The following is a 22,212-nucleotide window of genomic DNA, read 5'->3' as shown; positions in this document are numbered from 1 at the left end:
CACAGATAGGTATAGAGGCTAGAGACAGACATTCAAAAAGCCAGAATTAATTCAGCCTTTGCAGGTTAGTCTAACCTGGAAACATGAACCAATTTGGAGGTGGATAGACATCCCCTTTTAATTCCCAACATGCAGGCCCATGTCTGCAGTGGCTCAAGCTAGAAGCCGAGGGGTGCTAGAGCATCCCTCTCTTCCTTTCCATAGCACTGAGCGGGGGTGGGGGGGGTATGGCCTGGCAGGATGCTTTAATTAGTAATTCAGGGAATTGATAACAGTGTTTATCACCCCATTAAGAAAACAATAGAGGGACAGCACCAGCTAACTGTTGATTCTGCCTTTTTCCTGTCTCCTACAGTTTAGAATATAGCCAGCTAGCTAATATGCAGAAACCTCTCAGCAAGGCAGAGGGGAGGGGGGAATTCCTGCTTAGCAGGGAGTGGGGTGGGGGTGGGGGGCAGCCTGCAAGTCTCTGCCAGAGCTGCAGCTAGGGAGCAGAGGGGCAGCAACCCTGCTGTGGAATAGAGAGCTACACCTAGCACAGATAGCATGACGGGATGCTTGGGGTATCTGGTTTAACTTAAACCAGCAAGGGGTCTGGGACAGATATTGCATAAACTGGTTTGAGACAAATCAGTTAAGTCTGATACTACATTCAATCACGTTTATCTCAAACTGGTTTCAGGCATTCTCAGACTGGTTTATGTGCACTGAACATCTGTTCTGTTACAGGCTTAAAACCAGTTTATGTGTAATTTCATAGATTTCATAGACATCAGGGCTGGAAGAGACCTCAGAATATCATGGAATCTAGCCCCCTGCTCCAAGGGCAGGAAGTCAGCTATGGTCAAAGGATTCCAGCAAGATAAGCGTCCAAACCTTTTTAAAAGAGTCCAAAATAGGTGCTTGCACCACCAGTGGAGGGAGTCTATTCTAGGCCTTGGGGACTCAGACAGTAATGAAGTTTTTCCTTATGGCCAGCTTAAAAAAGTCTTGGAGGAGTTTGTGACCATTGAAACTAGTCATCCCTTGGGGAGCTGTGTTGAACAGGCATTCCCCCAGATCCTGATGCACACTTCTTATCTTCTTATAGGCTATGATGCAGTACTCCAGCTGTGGCCTCACCAAGGCTGACAACAGTGGGAGGAGGATATCTTGAGATTTACTTGAGAAGCATCTATGGATACAATCCAGAGTTTTGTTTGCTTTACCAGCTGCAACATCACATTGATGGCTCATGTTCATCTTGTGATCAATTATGACCCCCAAGTCTCTTTCAGCCATGGTGTTAGTGGACATGATAATTTCTGTCTCTTTCAGACATGGCAATGTCTGTCCCTAGCCAGAAAGGTAAGTTTTACTCTCCTTGTTTTACAGATCAGGAAACTGAGGTTATATTGAGGTCCTGAAACCTTACTTTACCTTAGCTTAACAATCACTATATGAGTAGTCCTGCTGAAGACAACTTGACTAACAGTTTGCTTAAAGTTTACCTTATGCATAAATCTCTGCCTAAATCAGTCAACAGCTCAAACTGTTGAATAGGTTATTAGGAAGAAACTTAGCATGAAAACTAAATAGCAAATGTTTCTGTAAATTAAACCAAATTAAATCATCTTTTTTATTAGTGTCTGAAAGAAAAGAAATTGCCACTTTTAGTGTATTAGATACTACACCCCTGCCTGCTATTTTCATATTTACTCTTAATTAAAAATCTTCTTTATTTATTGATAAGCATTTTTAGTGATTAGACACTTTTTTTCTTCACTTTTCAAATTGAGCCTCTAAGCACAGTAGCTGAAACCTGACAATCATTGATGGTTAACTTCAGACAAGGCAGCTGGTCTATAGTTTCTAAGTGAATGTGTTTGGGTATGATGAGCTTATTTCAAAGGAAAGCCTAGAGCTTTGGTTTCACTGGAAACCAAACTGTGGAAGTCTGTGAAGTTGCTGCATCTAAGAAAATCTAATTTTTGATGAATAAAGCTCCTAGTTACGGTGCTTTTTTCCTTAATATTTCAAAACACATCTTAAAAGACTGCTACTCTATTTTGCTCACTATAGAAGCCTAAAAGATTGTTAGAAACAATTCTCATGGAGAACAGTATCCAATACACTGTACTGTTTTAGCGAGGAAAAGTTAAAATCAACATTTTTAGTACAGAGTAAAGTTTGGAATTTAAAAAGGGATTAACTAATAACAGAAAAAGTGCACATCATAATTATTTTCTTTATGTTATATCACTAAATGTCAAAATTTAATGTAAGCAATACATATTTAAGTTATATATTAAAGCTGTTTAAGTCAGCAACCTGGGGAATGTGGGAAAGTATTCAAGAAAAAAAAACGGTAGAAGCTTTAGTCCCACTGAAAACAACAGGAAATGTGGTTATCCACCATTAGCCTGGGTTAAGGTTTCTTTTAATATATACTATATTACATTATAAGTTGTAGGATAAAGCGCTTACTCAAGCTTTGTTTGAATACAGATATCTCAAGAGTCAGAAGCATGTAATTATATATCTGTAAGTAATTTAAATTCTATTTATTTATACCTTACATGTTTTATTGAATTTAATTGTAACCCTGTTTCTCATATCTCTTTGAATTAATAAGCATTTTAAAGTATTTAAAATATAGTATTTATAAGACTTGTTGTTATTCTGATGGAAAATAGTATGTAGTTAAAAAATGATTAGCTGTGTTCTCAAACATCACCTGGCTTCCTAACTAATTAAAGAACTTGGTCCTGACCTGTTTTTCAGCTGCTAAGAACAGCAGGGTGACTGCAGAACAAAAAATAATGAACTTCAAACCACTGCACCTTATCAGTATGGGCTGCTAAAGTCATATTTTAAGACATAATTTATTTTACGTCTATGCTTTTTCATGTTTCCCGTGAAAGAATATTTTCAACAATAAAATAAACATTTGGGTTAAATCTGGTTTTTTTCCCCCATAACTTCCAAGTCTCTTTTACTGCAGATGTGCAGCTAATATGTCACTAATTTTCCAGTAGCAGAGAAGAGGAGAAGGAAAAGGAATTTTCCCTGATTTAAAGAGGGAAAATGCAGTTGAACAAAATGTTTATTAATATGGCGTGGGGAGACTATGGGCTGGCATATTCTTAAGGAGAATAGGCTTTTACAGTCTTTGCTAATATACACCCACTGAACTCTGTCATATTTTTTTTCTACAAACTCCTATTAATCGAATAGCGTTTGATTATGTTTTCTTTTATGACTCACAAAATAAGAAGTAACTTCATTAGCGTCAGACTGGCACCAAGTAAAAAGTGAATCTGACCTATAAGGTCTGTTCTATCCAAATGAGGCTATATTCCATACATTTTGTCTTATGTTGTAAACTGCAGAATACATGCAGCGTGTGAAGACAGTGGAAGAAATTTAGAGTGGTCAATTCTTCCAGTATTCTTCCAGTATTATAAGGTTGGCATGACCTGCTAGCTTTTTAGTCTGGTTCCTTGGCTGTTGTTCCATTATGTTTCCTGTTTGGGGTTAGATACATTTTCATGACAACTATTTAGATATATTTTATTCAAATGCAGATTTTTTCCTGCATTAAGTGTCTGTATACATAGTAATTAAACAGTATACTTAGTTCATTTACTAGGTACTGGTCTGCAAAATATAGCAGGTGGACCAGGTTCACCAGCATTAGGAGATATATGCCACTCTTAGTACCCTTCATCTCCCTAATTTCTCTATATAGGTCTTTATTTGGTCCACATCACTGTAGTAGTATTTGAATTATGCACAATTTATCTTGACCTAACCGTCACAAATTCCATGTTAGATAAGTAATAACTTTTCTTCCCATTTTGCAGATGGAGAGTTGAGGCATGTAGAAACTGAATTGTTCGGGGTTAATGGAGGCTGTGGAAAAATTAGGTTCTGATGATCTGCAAAGGATTTTTTTTAATGCATTAAGAGTCAGGGACTGAGAGGGAATTTTGGGAGCCCAGTGCATCCTGGTAACAGCACCCCTGCCACTCATTTTGAAAACAGGAAGTAGTGATCTGATTTGGGGGTTATTTCTGAAATATCAAAAAAAAATTTCATCAGAAAAAAATAATCTCTAGTTTAGCATTTTTTCACTTTGAAATTTAATTAAAGCCTAATACGATATGAATGACTTCATAACCTCCATGTTTAAAGCTTCATGCAAACAGGTAGTTAAACCTCAAAACAATTCTCTGTGGTATATGAGAATTATCATCTTAATTTTACAGACACAGAACAGGAAAAGAGGGATTATGTGATTCACTCAAATTCAGAAATGTGTATTATTGTGAAATGTAACTCATGTCTAATTCTAGATAACCACCACTATGAACTGTTGGTCAAACACTTGAAAAAATGAACCAGGAAAATTAGAGTGTTGTAAACTTTTAAAAAAAAATAGATAACCAGTTAATAGAAAATATATATTATGAGGAATGACTTAAATAAGTTGTATACGTTCTCTCAATTAATTCTTCAATTCTTTGTTATCTTAACCTGATTGTCGAAAAAGGTCACATAGGTAGTGCCCTGCCATACTTCTTTTTTTCTTCTTCTTTTAAATATATTTATTAGTGGCTATTTAGTTTAGAACCAGTCACTGAACTTAGGAAACTTAGAAGCAGGGCCTTTTTTAACTTTAAAATATTTTCAGTCAGCCTGACACTTAGACTTGTTGAAAAAAATTGAGTTTTTGCACTCTTATGCAAACCGGATCAAATTGTAAATATTTGGCTTTAATACAGGAGCTCCAGTAAAGTGAGAGGAACAGTTATCATTGCCTGTTTATCTGATATTATAGTGGATCAGTGCATTCAAAATATTAAGTGAAAACCAAGACTTGATTGATCCAATTGTTCCCTGTGCAAAGTCTCTATGGAGCTCAACTAAGCTCTGAAGTTGGAGTTGATATAGTGAAGATGAATCTAGTCCATGGTTTCCTGCAATTAGTATACCTGAGACAAAACAAACAAAACAACCCCCCCTAATTTTTAAAGATATTTCAGGAATAGTTCTTTATTTAAAAATAAAAATCATTCAAATATCCCTTTAGTTCTACTGGATTCAAGTCTTACACAATTGTCATCTCTGAAGCCTGATTAAGTAGTAGTCATGGGCTATTTTAACTTGCCTTAATGTCTCTGATTACATGGAACATATTTGTAGAGTAGCGCTTATTTCTGATTTAAAGGGTGTAATGGAACAAATAGGTATTATACAGTATTCTTCCTCAAGGTAAACTGGGATGGGTAATTTAATTTCCAAGGCGACAAATTATCTTATCATGAGAGAGCAGGCAATTTCTTCCCTGCAATAAACCAAGTAGGTACAGACAGCTCTAACTAGATGAAATCATTATCCTTTTTAAAGCAGAAGCATTGAATAAAAGTAATTTTCTCAGCCTTAGTTTCGCAGCAGAAGGTAGTTTTAGTAAATACTGTGCATTTTAGCTTAAGGTAAGATCAACATGATTAACCCTTTCAGTGAGAAAAAATAAACAGTAGTGCTAGCCAGACACTGGTGGGGCGGGGGCTGAAATGTTATTCAGAAGGAAGTGCAGAGCAAGAGAAAGAAACACTTTTTGCAAAGACATGAAAGGTTATATGTTTGCTATATACATTTTGGCATAATTATGGGGTAATGGAAAAGGGGCAAAGTAGCTTTGGGCTAGATCCGTGAAAGAACTTAGAACTAGATCTAATGTAGGTTTTACGCTTCTGGAACCTAGACTGAAATCCAGAACCCTGAATTAGATGTTTTGGTTCTTTACAGAGTGCACATGGAAAATTTGGTTCCTCAGAATAGTAAATCCCCATGCTCAGCAAAAGCTACTTAAAGTTAACAAGTAGCACAAGGAAGGACCAAACCCCCCTGACCCTTTCCAGAATTAAAGCATCTGACTCAGGGCTCAAGAAGGTCCTTTTGTTTATTTAGGATCTACTAACCATCTGTCAATAAGGTTACTAATGAAGTTGCTACTCTTCTTGGTTTGTAATATGCATAACTCCTTAGATTTATGAAACCCCACACTTTCCAGAGAATTGAAGGTCATTAGATCATCTACTCTGATTTCTTGTGTATCATTGGTCATTACATTTTCATCCTGCTACCCCTATGCTGGGTCAGATTGCATAGGCTAGATAAAGCTCTTCAGTCATCGGGAGACTAAGCCATGCAACAGGAGAAACTGAGATACCAGCAGTGTTCGAAAAGGCAAGACTAACTATGTCAGATATGCACAGATGATCCACTTCAAACTGCATAAGAAAATGAACTCCCCACCCCAAGATTCTACCCAGCTGCCTTGGGAATAAATTTCATATAACCCATAAATCAGGTGGGCACTGAGTATGCACATTGGGCATAGCAGCTGAACATATGAGAAAGACAGAGGATTATCTGCACTGCCACAGACAAGTGGCTCACCCCATCTGCATTCTTTGTCTGTGGTCATCGAGAGTGGGTCCATGAGGGGCGTGATGGAGCAATCTCATTGCGCACCTTTCACTGTGCTGCGCACGTGCAGGGAGTTCTGAGCTCACTGCCTGTTCCTGCCTGAGATCTGCATTTACAGTGAGCACTATGCACTCACCAACTGAAAAAACACAGCCTTTGGCCAGAGTCACTGCTTTTGCTTGGCTCCAGAGCTGAGGCGGTGAATACCACTGCATTGCCTTCTCTCTTTTGCCCTACTGCTGAATTCAGCAGGAGGTGTGAGGTGAGGCAGGGAGGGACACAACAGCAGCAGTGGTTGACCCCTGGGCTCTAGAGCCACAGAAGACCTTGTGCTGATTAGCTGGTGAGCTCACAGCGTTCACTGCTCATACAGTACTTGGTAGGAGATTAACTATATGCCCCCTTCTCCACCCTTGGATCAGCTGGCAGTGATTGTCCCAATGTTGCATAAGAAGGTTAAAAACAAAAGCAAACAATGCATCTGGTTAATTGTCCATTGGTAAAAAAACCTAAAAAAACCTTCTTCCATAATTCTTGCCAGCGACTGGCTGAAACAGACCAAGTTTGAGACAGAAGAAAGACAATGTGGAGTTGTATAACAGAGGTCCAATTAAGAACGATAAGAACAATACAGAAAAGTGAACCCTATTGTGCAAAACCAGAAGAGATGGGAAAACGTTCTATGTTCTGAAAGTAACAGAGACCCAGCTACCTGCTATTTATGTTAAGCACTCTCCTTAGCTTTCATACCTCATTTTCCCAATAGTTTCTTAATGCTTTGGATTCTTCCCATGACCATAAATTAAAAAAAAAAACACTCTCATTACTGCTTGTTGAACACTAAACTGTTGTGCTTATTGTTCTATGATTTTACAGGCTGTACACAACTTTTAATGTTAAAATAATAGGCCATAGAAAACTGGCATGTAGCCATCCTGGATTAGACAGAAAGTAACTTAATATGTCTCCACTTCCATTTTACTCTGTGTCTTCCCCAGGTTTTATTATCTTACGTATAGCTTTTTGTACTTTGACCTTGGCTGTGAGCTACTGCAGACCCATGGTCGCCATACCCTAAAAGCTTTCCTGGTTCCATTTAATACATATGCTTTTCCTGAAAGCACTTTGGGATATCCTGGTCTTGAAAAGCTATATAAAGCCACATTCTGTTCTCACTTTTTTCCTGTTTCTACCTTGAACCATTCCCAAAAGAACTTTCTTTCGACATTTCCAAGTGTCCTTAGTTGTTTTGGATTCCACAGTTCAAAATAAAAAATGACAAATAATTTCTGAGGCTTGCAAAATTAAGTGAACAGGATCCTTAAAGGGGAAAGGATGAAATTCATGTTAATTTTGTTTTCTCTGCTATTACCTTTATAGAAAATTTCCTTCTTTTCTTCCTTTTTAGCAACTGTGCTTAACATTAAGCTATTATGTTATCATTAGCTATTCCTTCCTTCCTTTCTTCCTTCACTGGAAAAGAAAGTAAACTATTTGGTACAAGGCAATTTCTCCCATACAGTCCCAACACATGATACTTTAATCTAAAAATCCTTACATAAGAGGCAGGGTTTTTTTACTGTGATAGGTGAGAAAAATATGCTGTGGAGGGATTATGAGAAGATAGGGAATACCAACAAAATTACATTTCTACCTACTATTTCTGGCAAAATCAAGTTCAACAATATCCTTGCTTAGGGCTGTATTACTTTCCCCCCTCAGAACTCTATTACTTGCCTAGATGTGTATTAGCTTTGAAGGGCAGAGAGTTGCATAAAGTAAAGGGTTCTTTATAGCTGTTAGTTCTTTTTTTTTATTTCTGAACCTAAAAAATGCATTCTTGCAGTCTCATGATAGGTTTGTTTAAGAAAGATGACAAATTGTTTTGGGGTAGTTATTTACATAAAAAGGCACAAAAAATGTATGTTACAAAGCCAAATTTGGGATAAATTTTCTGTCTTTTGTGTGCTGCTGAACAGAAGCTCATGGCAGTGATTGATGCAACATTCTGAAATGTTTGCATAATTCATTTTATGCAATTTATTTTATATTTTTAACATTATAAGTGTGCTTATCAAAATTGCTGGTACCTGTATGAGACTAAAACAAAAATCCATCGACAACTTGACATAATGTCAATTAAAGGATTCAACTACTCATTCCAAAAGAAAATTACCTGTATTTTAATATAAAAAATATCTTTGTTCTTTATACTAAAGCTGACATTAAAAAAAATACTCTTACATTATTACCTGGCAATAGCTGAAGTTCTAATCATATACTATTTTAATTGTAGGGCAATGCTACAATATCCAATTGCAGTATTGCTAAATGCTGATATTTTAGTGGAGATCACTTAGTCTGTATAATTAATAAATATATTAAATTAACAACATCTTTACATCTTTTGAATGTTAGTATTATTATAAGTGGTATGTTAGCATTGGTATTACTGAAATTGTGTATGCACAGATATTACATTTTGATTAACCTAACCAAGGTTAAGTCAATCTAAATGCTTTTTTGTGCAGGTGTTTGGAGGGTTTAATTAGGCGAAAAACTGGTACACCTGATCCAGTTAGTTCACCGAAGGAAGTGGTGCACTAACTTAGATCAAGAAAGGGTTAAACCAATGTAGGAAAGATTAACATGTAAAACGCCTGCCTGTGCATTCAAACAAGATTATTAAAGTTGCAAAGGCAGGCACTCAAAAGTTAGAAAGTGCCATTTTATGTCACTTTTTAATTTTGTCCCCTAGTGCTTATGCTTTATGATCAATCTCTCATTATGTGATCACACACTATTTATTTCTACAAGACCTGTGCCTCATTCTATATATTGAATGAAAAAGATCATTGCCTGTAGGATCCCTGTTCCGTTATTTGTAAAAGTTGAAAGTGGTTTGTAAATGTTGCAAAGGGTGAGGAAGAAAAAACATGGCTTTGTGGTTAAGTCAACTGAATATAGGTTAGGTTAGGTTCCCTTTTCCTCCCTCCTCCCCCAGGAACAATGTATTCATAAAAAACACAGTTTTAGGGTAGCTGAAACTTCATACAGTGGATCAGAATCTTTTAAAAGTGCTAATTTCAAAGAAAATGGAAAAAAGGAAAAAAATCTAAAGTTTTGATCTCCCATTTTGAAATGACATATTTTTTCAAGATCTATATCACTTCAATTTTTATTTTTAAAAGGACCAAAAAAATCAGAAAACAGATTTTTTTTTTGCTTGATTAAATGAAACTTTTTGTTTGATTTGAAATTATTTTCTTGAGGCGAGAGTTGGTGCCTGCATTAGTGAAGAAACAATTCAAAATAGTAGTAGTAGTAGTAGTAAAAAATTCTGAGTCTCAACCCCAAACATTTTTCTCCCCAAGCCTGGCCACAGAGCCAAACCCCCCCCCAACAAAACTATTATTTGTACAGCTGTTGTGTTGTCAAGAACAGCAGGAGAATTGGATTTTATCCCTGACTCACACAGAGTTCCTGTGTGATGCTAAGTCAGTCACTTAAACCAAACTTTTCACAGTAGGTTGCTAATTGGGTATTCCTCATCTTCTGGGTGCCTAATTTGAGACTCTTGGATCTGCTTGGCAGACGCACTGAGCACTCGCAGCTGCAACTGAAGTCGCTGGGAGTTGTGCTTTGAACATGTTAAACATTAAGTAGAACTTATCTGAAATATCTGGCCCTAGCTGCCTCAACTCAGGCACCAATTGTAAATCTCTGTGCCTCAGTTCTCCATCGATATACTACCTATAATAATAACAGATGATCAACTTTTCTGATGGGAAAGTTTTATGAATATGCAATTTCTAATTCTTCATACTTCTCTCTTTCATCCCTTTTTGGTAAGAATGACCTTTGTTCCTCCTTATACCTAATCAGCCCTCACTTGATTGGCTGCCATCTAAAAGTATAAAAATACCATAATTCACATAAATATAAAAATGATAAAACTAGACTCAGATTATCTTTAACTATCCATAAAGAATGTACATGATATGCCACATCTAAACATTGTTTCCAATTAGCTGTAAACAGAGATTACACCTATATCAGCAGCCATAATTCATGAAATTATGCATGATATTCCATGAATCCCCAAGATAGTGTGGGTTCATGATACCCGCAGCTTAGAAATGCTGTGAAAATATATAGTGATAAGTTCTGTAAAAAGTTTAGAAAGAAACTAATTCTTCTGTCTTCTGAGGTCTAAATAGAGCATGGGGTCACCCACTGAACAACAAGTAGGAAAAATATTGAATAACCTTTTCCGTTCTGTGCACTGAATGAGGCAGGGGTACTGTGAAGGGAAAAAATAATATGTGGTCATTTAAATGAAGGTTATACTTAAATACATATGAACAAAAGGGTAGATTAAGGTTACTCTATTTTTCTAACTTTTGAATGATTGACTTTGCAACCTTAATAAGACTGTTTTTATGTAATTTCTGTGTGATTTATATTTAAAATAAACACTCAAAGTTGTCTGTATATGCACTTTTTGTGAGTCTACAAAGAAGTCCTTCTAGATGATGATGTGACTGTAATAGTTAAGATTCATAGTTATTATTTACTCAATGAAGTATCAATGAATTCTTAACTAAGATCATTAAGGAGGGGGCCAGGAGGGTCCATATAGCCAAAAGGTTGATATTCATAGCCAATCAAACTGTGATTACTTTGAGGACTTTGGGGTTATATCCATCTGCTTTACCCAGTTTTTTAATATATTTTCCCTGTTAGCTGTGCAATTTATGAATTCTTTCTGAATGACCTATTTGTGGCCTTTTTTAATTTGTATTACTCCATTGATGAGGCTTCACTAATGGCACTTGGAGAGTTCAAATTATAGTGAGTCATTTTCTGATCACATTTCTGAACAAAATGTAATTACTGTAGATGTATCCCTATGTAACTAAGGGCAGATTCTAGCCTAGTGCATCCATTACATAACCATATAATGGATATGAATAATTGGTGTCACCTACCTGATTATAAGCTGCAAAAAGGCAGGAGAGAGGGAGGAGGAAGAAGGTGGTAGTTCCATATTGGCTTGATATATTGAACATTCAGGAAAAGAAGCCAGCTGTAGAATCCTACCTACTGTCTAAAATAATGTTTTACAGAGACACAATGTGAGTGCATGTGTATGAGGGACAGAGACAGAGAGAAGAACGAATGTACTATTTTTTGGCAACAATACAATGATAATTGAAGCTGCAAAAGTAGTTTGGCAGCTAGAATTTATTTTGAGCATACTAAGCCTTCAGGATCCCACCAGTTCACAGTAAATGACATCAGTGATAAAAAAGAGGCAAGATTGCCCTGAGGAGTAAGAGGACATGAAACACATACTCACTTGAGATGTACAGGTAGTGACATACCGGCTACCCACTCAACGTATTAAAAACTATTCCTTTCTAGTAAGTTATCATAACCACCAGTGACACCAGAACTACTCACAGGTGTAGTAGTTACGTGGCTGGATAAAGAGTGCCCATGGGTTGTAATTAAAAAAAAACAAACCAAAAAACAGGAGATGCAACAATGAAACAAAGGAAAACTCCTTAGAAAAGTAATAAAACAGTTTATTGATAGGACACTGAAATACACAATTCTACTCCTATTGAGAATCTGCCCTCACAAAGCCTGAAACGTTGAACAGAGCAGACCTGATTCCCCCGCACATTAGCAGAAATCATGAATAACTCCACTGAAATCATTATAAATGTATCAAGACAAAGAAAAGGAGGATTGGGACCAGTATATTTAAAGAAATATAAAATGTATCTCAGTATAATTGATCAGTAATTATTATAGCCATATGATATACCACATGATTTCTTAGGTTAGACAACTGCATCCACTTAATTATTTAAGTAAAGTTGGACTGAAGTCCATGGAAGATTCCATGGCTTTCTGAAAAACAGGCCATGATTACTTAGGTACAAAAGTAAAGATATGGTTGCCTAACTTGTTTGGCAGCTCCGGCCTAAATTACTTCAACATATAAATAAATAAACAGGCAATGAATGGGCAGAAGGGCAGCTGGGGATATTTTCTAGGTGGGAAAAAAGAATAAAAAAAAAATGCCCTAGTTTATGTATAAAAGAGGAAAAATAGGCCATGTGCCAATCATCACTCTTGCTTACATATTTTATTCTTCCTTCCCATCCTTTACCTACTTTCTCTTTTTAAATTGTAAAAATTTAGGACAGCAACTTTATCTTCCTATATTTGTACTGAGACTCAGACAATTTGGGTGCTGGTGTAATAAACCAAGTGGAAACAATAAGTTAAAGTACAGTTAGGATTGCTTCCCATTCCTAAGATTAATAGGATGGTCATGGTTATTAGGGGCTAGTCATTGTCATGAAAGTTTGAGCCCCCAGGGAAATAAATGACTCCCAAGTGTATTTTTGGCATCACAACACATAAGTGTTCATCTCAGCATAAGATAAGTTTGTGCATATTTTGTGATTTGAAGACACAATGCCATCAACCAGTGAAGCAGTATTGTGACATCAGTGTACAACAGCAAAAATTATTACTCTTTTTTTTTTTTTTAAACTGTATTTATCCACAAAGACAAATGTCAAGAAGTAAAAATCTTGATATATCTACCCTGATATTCAGGCATTAATCTCTTCTTTTAATTAAAAAATACATTATATTGAGCCAGAAACTCCTAATTTCCACTGAGAACTTTGAACCTATCTTCTTATCTATGAATACATAATTCCACCTCTTCCCTTGTCTATACATGCAGATAAAGATGCAATTGCACCTCCTGCCATACCACACATGCATGGCAGGACACACAATTATGGGATCATCTATTAGATCCAATTGTGCCTTTTTGCTAGTGCAGGTGGAGCCCAATTTTGAGGTCCCCTTGCTTCAACAGCAAGCAGGTTTCCAAATTTAATGTTTGAGCATCCCCCACCTGATGGGGCTTTTGGTCCTGGCTGTAGCACTTGGGCAGCTGGGACAAAGAATCCTGCATCTGATGGGGCTCTCGTGCAGTGCAGCTAGAACTGAGAGCCCTGTCAAGTGCAGGACTCTTGATCCTGGCTGTACATTTGGGCCAATGCTTTTTAAACACCCCTAGACTTAGGGGATGGATTGCAGTTGCTGCAATTGGTGGGGCATGGGGAGTTCATACACCCCTAAGCCTTGGGGATTGTGGCTGCTATGATCCCCTTGGCTAGGGACAGAAGTTACATATAAACCAGTTTAAGTGATAAGAAACTGGTTTAAACTTGTAACAGAACATAGGTTCAGTGCACATAAACCAGTTTCAAAATGGCTGAAACCAATTTGAGATAAACCTGGTTGAATGTAGTATCAGACTTAAATGACTGAGCTCAAACTGATTTATGGAATTTCTGTCCCAGATCTCTTCCTGGTTTAAGTTAAACCAGGGTCCTCCAGCATCCCATCATTCTCTTCAGCCCTGGGTGGGATTGTGCTCTCTGGAGCTCAATGGACCAGGGCTGGCCCCACCCCCCTGTTCCCTAGCCAGAACAAGGGCAAGCAGGGGCAGTTGCATGGCCAGATGCAAGCTTCCTTAAAGTGAAGGGGGCAGGGAAGAGTTTTATTCCCCTGCTTCCTCCCCTTTCCCACCAGCACAGACCCCCACAGGGTCTGACAGGCAGGGGCACAGCAGCCCCGGCCCAGCATTTCTCTGCTTGATGCTCTGGTGTCAGAGGCATTACTAGCCCCAGCAGTAGCCTCAAATGAACTGGAGAGGGAGGAGGTTTAATCCCCCCCTCCCTGTCCCACCAACACCGACCCAAGCTGGGGTCTGCCTGGTGCTCCCCATTCACTGCTGCTGTGGTGGGAGCGGGGGCATGGCCAGAGGCCAGCTGGCATGGCCCCCTGAGGCAGAGGGGTCATGGAGGGGGTTTTCTTCCCCCTCTGCCCCTGGAGGACTGCAGCTAGGGTCTGCCAGCCCCGGTCACCGTTGAATAGTCTCTGCATGGGGTGAGTGGTGGAATAGGCATGAGCACCAGGTGGACTCTGGCTCAGGTCCATGCTGGTGGGACAAGAAGGAGGGAATTAAATCTCCTACCTGGCCAATCACTTGAAGCTACTGCTGGAGCTGGCCATGGCCTGGCCCCTCCCTCCCCCCCGCACAGCTTCCCTACACTTGAAGGCAACTCTAGTCCACCCCAGCTTCTGGCCTGAGCCACTGTAGGCATGTACCTGCATTTCCTGAATGTCTATTCACTTGCAAATTGGTTCAATCTAGGCAGGTTATACTAACCTGAAAAGATTGATTCAATTCAGGCCCTGGCTTTTTGAGAGTCTGGGCCTAGCCCTGAAGTCTAACTTATACCTGGTTGGAGCTTTTCATGGTGTGATAGCTACTTTGCACATGTAGCTGTTCTCCAGGTAATTGTGCAATATCTGTAACATGTAGAAGAGGCCTCAGTGTTCTCCACTACAAAATAAACATAATGCTGATGTGGCTAATGTGGCTGTTCTGAGAATTACCTAGCTAGTATTTATTAAATGTTTTGAAGAAATACAGTTGGTATCATTTATTTTACAAATGTGGAATTTTTAAAATAAAGATTTATTTTACATTTTCAATTCTAAAATGTAAGCGTGAGCTGAGAATAATGTGTATACATTTGTTTTATTCAGATAATAAGCAATGGTAATTCTAACTAATTTATTTTGTAGATTTGCTTTGGGTGTACTCTGGATGAATATATTGGCAGTGAATCAGTCACAAAAATTAAACTTGGAGAAAAAAGCTCTTGATTTAGCACTTTATTTGAAAGGATGGTCTTATATAAAGTAAAATTAGTTTATATTATACTTGTATCTAGACGCTCTGAGATTGGATGCTGATTGTACTAGGCTCTGTTAATTGACAGAAGAAAAGACAAACTCTTCTCTGAACAATTTACAATCTAATATAAATGATATGGGAAAGGAAATCTTGTTATCCTTATTTTTGAAAAGGAAATGGAGATGTACAGGTAAGCTACTTGTCCAAAATCACACTGAAAGTCTTTTTTTGAGCAAGAATTTCTCCAGGTATAGTGCCTTACCCACAAAGCTTTGCTCTTAATGCCTTTTAATCTTCCCAGACATTATTTACAATTCCCGTAAAGTACTGTTTCTTCCATTCATCAATGACATTTTTTTTTTGTTTTATATTAGAAATAACCCTCTTTGTTTAATATTAGAGATTATTATCCTGGTACTTCAATCATCCTTAATTCCAATGAAATAGCCTTAAGAGCATCTCCTAATTTTTATTCTCACTTTGTTTCTCCCTTTCACAATACTGTTGTGAATACGGCTGCAGTAAAGTTTTTATCTTAAAGTCACTTGATTATCAGTTGACTCAATGGAGTTAAAACCTTTGTAAAAGTGTTATCCTAAACTATAAATCTTGTTAGTTTACCCTTTGAATCAGAACATTGTAAACTACAAAAGTTTATAGCCACAAATAACCATTTGGAGAGTGTACTAATTTACCTGTATAAATTTGTTGTTTTTTTCTCACTTGCTGAATGACTGCCAGCTATAAAAAACTTTAGTGAAGATAAGTCCATGTTGCTTAACTTTTGCAAAAAGTATTACTGTTTCTCTGATACCCCAACTATAGCTTCAGGGTTTATATTTTCCAAGCAGTGAATAGTTAGGATGAGCTATTCCCTTGGATAATAATGTTAATGAAGCTAGAAAATTAAAAAGAATCTAAGAATCATTATCAAACCAATGAGCTGATGAGATCTGAGTGTCCCTCATCTTGGTCACCCTCCTCATTCCTTCTCTCTAGGGTCACGGGTTATGAAAGAAATAATGGTGATTTTTGATTAATGACAAGGTTAGTATTATGACATTTTTTTTCTATTCCTAGTCCTGCCATAGACTTGGTATACTTTGGGAAATTGCTTACCTTATAGCCTGATTTTTATAAATGTTTGCATACATTTCTTTCTATACTTCCATGCCTAATTTGTGAATGTAGACACAATGACAGTGAATTACACAGAAATGAGGTTTTTGCAAGTATAAATCACTACCTTGGTATCTAATTGGCCAAGAGAAACACACAATTGTTATAATTATATCCACAAATTACGTGAATAAATGAATATGCATGTTTGTGAAATTCAAATTCTTGTCGACGGTATTTACTATATGATTTTAAACCAGGAATACTTAATAGTGCTTTACCCACATGTTATGAGAATTATAAAAGAAGTTGCACAGAAGTGCAAGCAATTATTTATAATTGGTATAACAATTAGCCCTTTTCAGTTGATCTTCTGCATTAAAGACTTGGGTGATTCTGTAGACATGTTTATTGAGGTCTGACTTACACTTGCCAGAATAAAGAAGGATCTTTGATTATGAGTCAAAGTACAAATGTAATATTTTGCCCTAAAGAATGAGGAATGACTGTCTAGTTCTTTGAAGATTTAAAGGTGTACAAAATGTTATGTGCCATGGGATTTAGTAATTTGTGCTTCAGGGGACATCACAGGGAAACCCAAAATTTAGCATTTCCCCCAAAGACCTGGAAAACTGCAGTTTTCCTGGAAGTGGCCTGAAACCATGAAGGAAAGGGAGGGCAGGGGAAAAAAAGAACTTACCTGAAGCGTGAAGAAGAAAGGTAGCCAGGGGCAGCCCCTGCTGTGGTTCAGGCAATCAGGTTGTTTGATTCCTCATTTTGGTGAGGAATTTAAAACTCCTGCCCAGTGCAGAGCAGGTTAGTACCCCCTGCTCGATGGGTTGCAGGTATAGCACAAGTGATTTCCCCTGCCTGGCATGACTCTTCACAGTTTTAGTGCTGCATGGGAGAGGAGGGGGATTTCTTCCTCTGTGCAGTAGGGCTGTGCAGGGCTTGGGAGACCCATGCTAGGTCAGGGGGAAGCTCCTGCTGTGGGGGCACGTTGTATCCCATGCCCAACCATGGGGACAGGCACCCAGCACAGGTCTCCCAATCCCCACTATCCCCCACTGCACAGAGAAGAGGAAGGGGAATTGGTTCATTGTTTATATATATATATATATATATTTTTTTTTTTTTCCGATATCCAAGATGAAAAACTAGAATATGAAGAAAAATATAGTCACTATTTGGATGCCTGTAAGGCCTGCATCTAAACATTTAATAATTCAGCAGACAAGAACATAATCTATGAAAGTAATGTGTTTGTTTTTTTTAACAAGTATAGACCCCTTAGGCACTCAGTGTATAGGCTATTCCGCGTGACAGAGTGACAACTAGGGACAAGAAGAAAGCAAGAGCATGGTATCAGAAAGAGTTCTTTACACTAGGTTTCCAGATGGCTGAAAAAAACTGGACACTGTGCAAAAGATCTGTGATTCAGAACAGAAATGAAAACAGGAAAACTTTGTGTAGCAAACAATAAAGGGAATGCCAAAAAGTAACACCAAAAAAAATCTCAAATGGAGAACGGTGTAGCCAAAGGGGATATGAATCCAGGAGATTTAAAACTTACATATATTTTTCATGTTATATATTCTAAATGGATGTGTTTGAAACAATACCACTATAATGTCACTTCTTTTTCTGGCTACTAGGAGTAGCACAATACCTTTGTGGCTATAATTTGATCCAGAATGACCTGTGAGCCAGCTTTTTCCCTCCAGGTCATTCTTCTATGTATGTAATCTGTGAGATGAAATATGTTCCAATATGTTTTCAATGAACAATGTCATATAACAGGCATATTTGGATAATTGTCTAAGGAGAAAGAATATAAAAAAGTCAAACAAAATGGTTTCTTTTAGTAGCCTGGGATGGTAGCTATTGACAAGTAGTTCTTTCCTATTAGTTGCTTAATTACTAGAGCTGGAAGGCCTAGTACCAGCTATTATGTATCTAGACAATGAACAGCATAGGAGATCTGGAGGTAGTGGTTGCATGTTCTGAATTCTGGAACTTAAATCCAAATATATACATAGCTGCAGTTTTGAAAGTGGTCTAATTCATTTAAAAGATTGGTTATTAGTGTTCTTCATTCCAGCTGAGCACAAATAGACAAGATGAATGCAATTAAACTAGGAACTTTTAGTTAGTCTAATAAAAGATATCACATCTAGCTAAAGAACCTTGCCTGCCTATTAACCTAGGAAATAACAGCTGTGGGTAGAAAAATAAATTTATCCCCTCCAGAAGCCACACTCCTCATTTCCACCCAAAAGCCAGTGCAGAACAACCAAAACTCTGTAAATAAGGAAATATCTCTTCTATGTATTAACTATGTATTAATTAATATTATAAAAGTCAACCTCAGCAGGTGGATCCGATTCAATTAAAAAAAAAACATTTTACATCAATTAATTTCTGCAAGAAAGTAATTTTAAAAAATGTAATTACCTGAAATAATATAGAGTATTATAAAAAAAAGTGCTGGAAACACCTTAGCACAATGGAGCTTCAGTCATAAGTAGTCCATAAATAAGGCTTATATAAAAATAATAATAGTATCAGAAAAAATGCCATGCTTTCAACACCTTAGGATGACCTCTCTGGCTATATCTAGCCATTTAATATTTTAGTCATTAAATGAAGCTCAGAATTTCAAAATGTGTAACACTGGAAAAAATACAGTTATAGTTTACTTCTTATCACTTCTCATCTTGAAGATTTACATTTACTTTGAGCTTTGGGTCCACATTAGTTCTTATTTTATAAAAACAGCTCTAGAGTAATGTCAAATAATTGCATACAAAAAGAGTTTAAAAGTATTATGCATTTAGTTAGGTATGTGTATCACAGTAAATCAATAGTCCAACATGTAACAGAGATTCATTTGTTAATACAAACTCCTCTATCTGCTATAGAACTGTTCAAGATGTATTATATATGTTTTATTAAAAGTCACAGGTGCACCAGTAGACATAGTGTTGAAGCAATCCCCAAGATTTAAATACCAGAAATTTTTAGCAATGAAAGGGAATTTAGATTTTTTAAATTGCCCCCATGTTTGAATGCAGATAAATGAAAGCCATGGATCTTAATGTCTATAAACCATACATGGTGTAAAATGTATAAGCGGATCCCAATTTGGTAGCTTGAGAAAATCTCTACCACAGATGCAAAAGTCCTATGTTCGTATTATTCTATGCACTGATGCAATTAAGATGAAATGTACTAAAAATAAAGATTACAAATGTTTCATGTGCATATGACACTTCTAAAAGGACTTTAATAAGAAGGTTTAAGTATCAGACACTGCTAACGCATCTTGTCTGCATTACAATAATAATTGGCTTACAAAGCAGGCAATGTTAGAACTCTAAGGAAAATCTCTTCAGACCTGCAAAGTTTGTTTGCTCCTTCATTTTGCAGGTATTGTATTCACTAATACTTGCCTATCAGAAGTAGATCATCATAATTAGATTATAGTGTGTTTAATTAAAACATTAGTATTTGGAGGGGAAAAGAACATTTCCTTTGCAGGCTGTGTGACATCATCCCAGCAGGTAGTGACATTTTGAATGCTTGATAACATTTCCCATTGTAAATAGACAGAGTAGTTAGACGTTGCTGTACTGCTTTACTATTTGTAAAATGTCACTGCACTGAGGAAAATGAAAGTACTCAATTTTTTTATTGTCTCAGGGATACAGAAGGAGATTACATCAAAAGCTAGTAGTATCCTATATATTTTCTCTCATTATTTGCCAAGATTGCGCTAAAGTAATACCAATGAATTCCAACTACATGCACTGTTAATTTTTATAATAAAGAGCTATCTTACTCAAATATAAATTTCCTTACGCTTGTATTCCTTTTGACCTTATCTCAAAAAAAAAGGCTTCTCTTATAACCCTGCCATCTGTTTTCTGTTATGCACTTTAAGAAACATGCTGCAGAACACCTATATTTTCTCCCTTGTGGTTTGATTTTTTAATATTTTTTTTGCACCAGAGCAGAAACACTTTTCCTGACTGGAATGGGAATTTCATTTTAAACCCTCTTTTCACAGCAGTCAATGTCTTATCTTTTTAGCCCTTCTTTGTCTCACATTCACTCTTCTTACAAAGGGTGTAAGAAGGGTGAAAGTGAGACTGTTTGTTTTCCTAAAAAAAAAAAACAGTGGAAAAATCATGTGAAGCAACTGTATGAGGTCGCCTAGCATCCTGGTCTCTACTTCACCTACAAGAGAGGAAGTGTAGCAATTTTACTGCAGCCTGAGACCTCTGTAAAGATGGATTAGAATCACCGAATCATAGACTCATAACAAGTAGTCTTGGTAGGGACCTTCAGAGGTCATCTAGTCCAACCCCCTGCCTAAGAAAGAATCACTGCCTATTCAAACCACCCTATATAAATCCATTGTCCAATCTATTGGTAAAACTACACAGTCAGCCCTGACCACAAAATAACAACCTAATTTGCCACAGGTAAATCAGGGGAACCACAACTGCTAATGTCCTACTGCTTTGAGGTTTGTTAAAAATATGCTTGAAGAGGAGAGCCATGCTTCCTCCTATAGATAAAGGCAATCACACCCCCCCCCACCTCACACACACACACACACAGTCTTTACCACTCTGACCATAGGGTAAAATCTTTTTCTGACCCCAGATATGGTGAAAGGTCTGTCCTTCAGTGGAAGCAAGACCCTCCAGCCAGGAACCTCCAGGAATAAGTCCCAGCAGAAGCATTGGCACTCCAGTCAAAATCCCCAGCCTTGGCTACAACCAACCTTCAGTGTTGCTGAGGAAAAAAAGACAAACCCAACCAGAACCAAAAAACCCACCCATGTAGCAACAGGAGTGGGATAAAAATCCTTTCCAGCCCCAAGTAGCAACTAGCAAAGTCCAAAGGTACAGGAAATGCCCATAGTAGAACATAGGCATATCCAATAGCCATGCCTATATCATCTCTGACCAAAGCTTGTCCAATCTCATCTTGAACACCTCCAATGATGGAGATTCAGTAACTTCCTTAGGCAGTCTATTCCACTGCCTCACTGATCTAACACTGAAAAAGTTTTTCTTAATATCCAATCTAGGCTTACTTTGTTGTCATTTCAAACCATTGGTCTGTGGTCCTTCTCTCTTCAGCAAGGGAGAAAATACATTTTTTCTCTTCTTTATGGCAGCTTTTCAATTATTTTCAGTTATTTGAAGACTGTTATCATGTCCCCACTCAAATGCCTTTTCCATAAGCTGAACTTGCCTTGCTCCTTCACCCACTCCTCATATGACTTGCCTTCTGAGCCCTTTATTACTTTTGTCAGCTGCCTCTGGACCCTCTCTAACTTCTCCATGTCCTTTTTTTAAAAAAATGGAGCCCAATATGGCACACACTCAGGCCTAACACATGCTGAGTAGAGAGGCACTATCATCTCCTGTGTCTTGCATCTAGTATTTCCTATTGATGCATCCCAGTGCCACATTTGCCTTTTCTGCAATTGCATCACAATGCAGACTCATCAAATCTGTGATCCTCCCACATCCTTCTTTGTAGCGCTGCTATCCAGCCAGGTGTCACCCAATTTGTATTTGTATTCATGATTATTCTTCCTGAGGTGTCTCACCTTGCACTTACCAGCATCAAACTTCATTTCCAGCCCAGCTTTCCATTCTGTCAAAATCCTTCTGAATTGAGCTCCCATCCTACAAATATATTTGCAGTCCTTTCTAGTTTTGTGTCACCTAGAAATTTGCTCAAAAAGATTTCTATGTCAGCATCCAGATCATTACTAAATACACTGAACA

This window comes from Crocodylus siamensis, chromosome 2 (genome assembly GCF_052110815.1).
Source record: "Crocodylus siamensis isolate JL-2025a chromosome 2, ASM5211081v1, whole genome shotgun sequence".
NCBI lineage: Eukaryota > Metazoa > Chordata > Crocodylia > Crocodylidae > Crocodylus > Crocodylus siamensis.
Note: the sequence above shows the minus strand (reverse complement) of the source record.